This window comes from Microcebus murinus, chromosome 12, assembly GCF_040939455.1.
Source record: "Microcebus murinus isolate Inina chromosome 12, M.murinus_Inina_mat1.0, whole genome shotgun sequence".
Taxonomy (NCBI): domain Eukaryota; kingdom Metazoa; phylum Chordata; class Mammalia; order Primates; family Cheirogaleidae; genus Microcebus; species Microcebus murinus.
The window spans coordinates 15,587,117-15,590,652 of NC_134115.1; positions in this window are offsets into that span (position 1 = coordinate 15,587,117).

Below are 3,536 nucleotides of genomic sequence, written 5' to 3' on the forward strand. Positions count from 1 at the left end.
CGAGGGCGTGAAGGATGAGAGAGTTTCCAAGTTCTGCGCAGTGCTCTGAGCTGGGCACGCATTCCCAAGCGACGCCCTCCCAGGCTGATTAGGGCTTGGCGCTTATTTGCATCTGGTACTTGTATTTAATGAGTCCTTCCTCTCTGCTCATATTTAATCACTCTTCTCTTTTATCAAGATGTTCTCTGTCCATCTTCATCATTGTGAAATAAAATTTTGCTCTTGAAATCTAAGTGCCCTCTCCTCTCATGTTTCATTAGCATTTCTTCTATGGTTTCACAGAATTCTTGCACATGATTCAGACATTTTTAAACTGCCAAAAACTTTTAAACCTTTTATTATTAGTAGTCATATAAATGAAGGTCTCCAAAGACTCAAAATTCCTTGAGGAATAAATCTTTAAAAACCCAGACAGTTTTTAATATATGCTATCTGCTTAAGGAGTTCTAACCTTAATTTTACTTTTTTTTAAATACAATATTTTATTTTTTCTCACCTAAAAAACAAGCAACCTAGAATTAAGATATACATAAGCTTCTCAAATTTACCCTAATAAAATTTTGAATATTTATACGATTTCTACAAAAACATACAGTGTATCAAAATCTGCATAAATCAAATTTATAAAATATGTAGAAATGCATAGTGATATTATCAACTTACAAAGCAAGGATATGGGAATTATTTCCAAAGCAGCCTACCATAGAAAATAGTCATTATGGCAGCAGCTTCTGCTGTTTTTTGTTTGGTAAGGTTTCTGATTTCAATATAAAGAATTATATCCATAGAATATCTTAATGAATTGCACAAAATACCCATTTAAAATTTACATGCACAGTTCATTGACACCTTTCTTAGGCCTATGCATAGTTAACAAGATTATAATCTACTCAACTTGGAAAACGGAGCCTACCTGCAAACACACAAGTAAAGTATCAACTCTCTCTTAGTTTCTTTTTTATGGTTGATTTATTTTGCAATTACATAAGCATATAAATGTATTCCTTTTAAACATCCTTAGACATGAAAGTTAAAATGGTTGATCACAGACCAGTAGCAAAATACAAATTGACAATTCAAAATAATAAATAAAAGTCTGTTGAGGATGTTTAACTTTGACTCTCCAAATATAAAAGCTAAGCTTGGAAGAAACAAATTTGTAGGCTTTTCTTTTAGACAAATGTAAGTTTTTTCTTTTCTTTTTTAAGCTTTAAGTAAAAATATTTCCGGCCGGGCGCGGTGGCTCAAGCCTGTAATTCTAGCACTCTGGGAGGCCGAGGCGGGCGGATTGCTCGAGGTCAGGAGTTCGAGACCAGCCTGAGCAAGAGCGAGACCCCGTCTCTACTATAAGTAGAAAGAAATTAATTGGCCAACTAATATATATAGAAAAAACTAGCCAGGCATGGTGGCGCATGCCTGTAGTCCCAGCTACTTGGGAGGCTGAGGCAGGAGGATCGCTTGAGCCCAGGAGTTTGAGGTTGCTGTGAGCGAGGCTGATGCCACGGCACTCACTCTAGCCTGGGCAACAAAGTGAGACTCTGTCTCAAAAAAAAAAATGTTTCCCTCTTAAATTAAAAAAATATATATACATGGGCAATATATGTAACCTTAACACTTGTACCCCCATAATACACTAAAAAAAAATATATATATATATATATATTTCCCTCTGGCAGTAGTTTATGAATTCCTTTCATTGTAATGACATCATGACTGCAAGATCAATAATGCTTAATTTACTTGTCATTCCCTCATTGTTTTATTTAGCACTAAATTTAGGCATTTTAATCTTTTGGGTGATAAAAGATTACTTATTTAGAAATTAAAATCTAATTGGCTATTTGTAGTATTTGGTTCTCCTATAGTAGGTGCTATCTTAATAAATGTTTAAATCCAAATAAATCTTTTCACTGGAAAAGTACTAATCAAAATTATGATTCCTAAAAAGAAATTAAGAAACACTAGGGAACTAACACCCAATCTAACATTATGCATTTCAACATTTTTTAATGAACTATATCAAATAGTCTTTTGTTTAATTTTAAAAACATGTAAGGAATTTCATTTGGATGAAAATAAAAATGAAACATCAATTCACTCTTGTATTCATAGGTTGCACAGCTTAGGTTATAATGCACAGGAGTTTTATAAGGCTTAATCTAATAAGGGCTTGGAAATTCTTCAGTCAAAATGAACCTTTGACATGTTTATAATGGTGTTTTGTTATCTCTTGTTACTCCCCTTTCAAGTTTCAAAATTGAGAATTATTTATAGTTTTCTATAGTGACAGGTACGAAAGAAAAGTAAATCCCAAATGTTAGTGGACAGTTTCCCTCGCTAGTTAGAAGATTCCTTTGCAATCCTGGGTGTTGGCACAGACAGAGGGCACTGGGAACGCCAGCAGGTAAGGAAGATAATGCCACACAACTTCAAATCCTATGGAATAGCCTTGGGATGTTCCATATTATTTCTTTCTTAAGCTAAACAACATTCAACTTCATAGCAAAGGGCAGCACATAAATTCATTTCTGAGTAGTAAAAGTATTCCCCATACAGGTGACAATTCCATCATTACCATCCTACAGATTTCATCAAAAGCTCTTGAAATATATACTGAGTAACGAAAGAAACACTAAATGTGTTGAAATTCACATTTTTTTAGTCTCTTTTTCCTGTGAGCTAATCTTTCCAAGATCTGGGTAAGACCGGTAAGGAGGGCCTCAGATAAAGCCTGACTGCATCCATCATTTACTCCACTGATATAGATTTCCTCTGTGGATGCACAGTTCCCCTACAAAAGGACAACTTTTCTAAGCTATTCCTATGTCTGCAGCCCCTCTGAATAGCCATATTGATATATGCCAAAGAAGTATATTTGGGGTGGCATATTTTGGTTTTCTTCACAAAGATCAGGCCCTCATGAGATGCTGAAATTGCCAGTATCTTGATCTTGGATTTACCAGCCTCCAGAACTGTGAGAAATAAATTTCCATGATTTATAAATAAAAAAAAAAAAAAAAGGCAGCATGGCTGTGAAGGAAGGCTACCTTGGCTAATAACCTGTGGCAGTGCTTAAAAAAGATGTAAAATTAAATAAAGACACGACAGGTTGATAATTACCAAGTCATATATGAAAGTCTGGTGACTCCAACCTTTTTTCAAGTGTGTTTAAAAAAAAAAAATCAAACTTCCTTTCAGACCCCTGAGTGTAATCCCAAAGAAGACAACATGCTTTTAACTCTATTCTAATAAAAGAGAGCTAAAGGCACAAATTACCAACATCATCTAAAAACAAAACAAAAAAAGATGTAAACATCTACAAAGTTTAAGGTAAAAGCAGTTTTGTAAACAGTAACTGCAGATGATAATGTTATTGTAAAAATCACAGTTTATTAATGTCCTTCAAACTGACCAGGAGGTTCCGGGTTTGGAGCTGTACAGAGTTAATAACAATAGTTGCAGCAGGTTTCAGGCGGTTTTCAGTCCTGTATAAATTTACTTGTCAGTAGGTAGGTTATTGGTTTCTTTTATTCTTT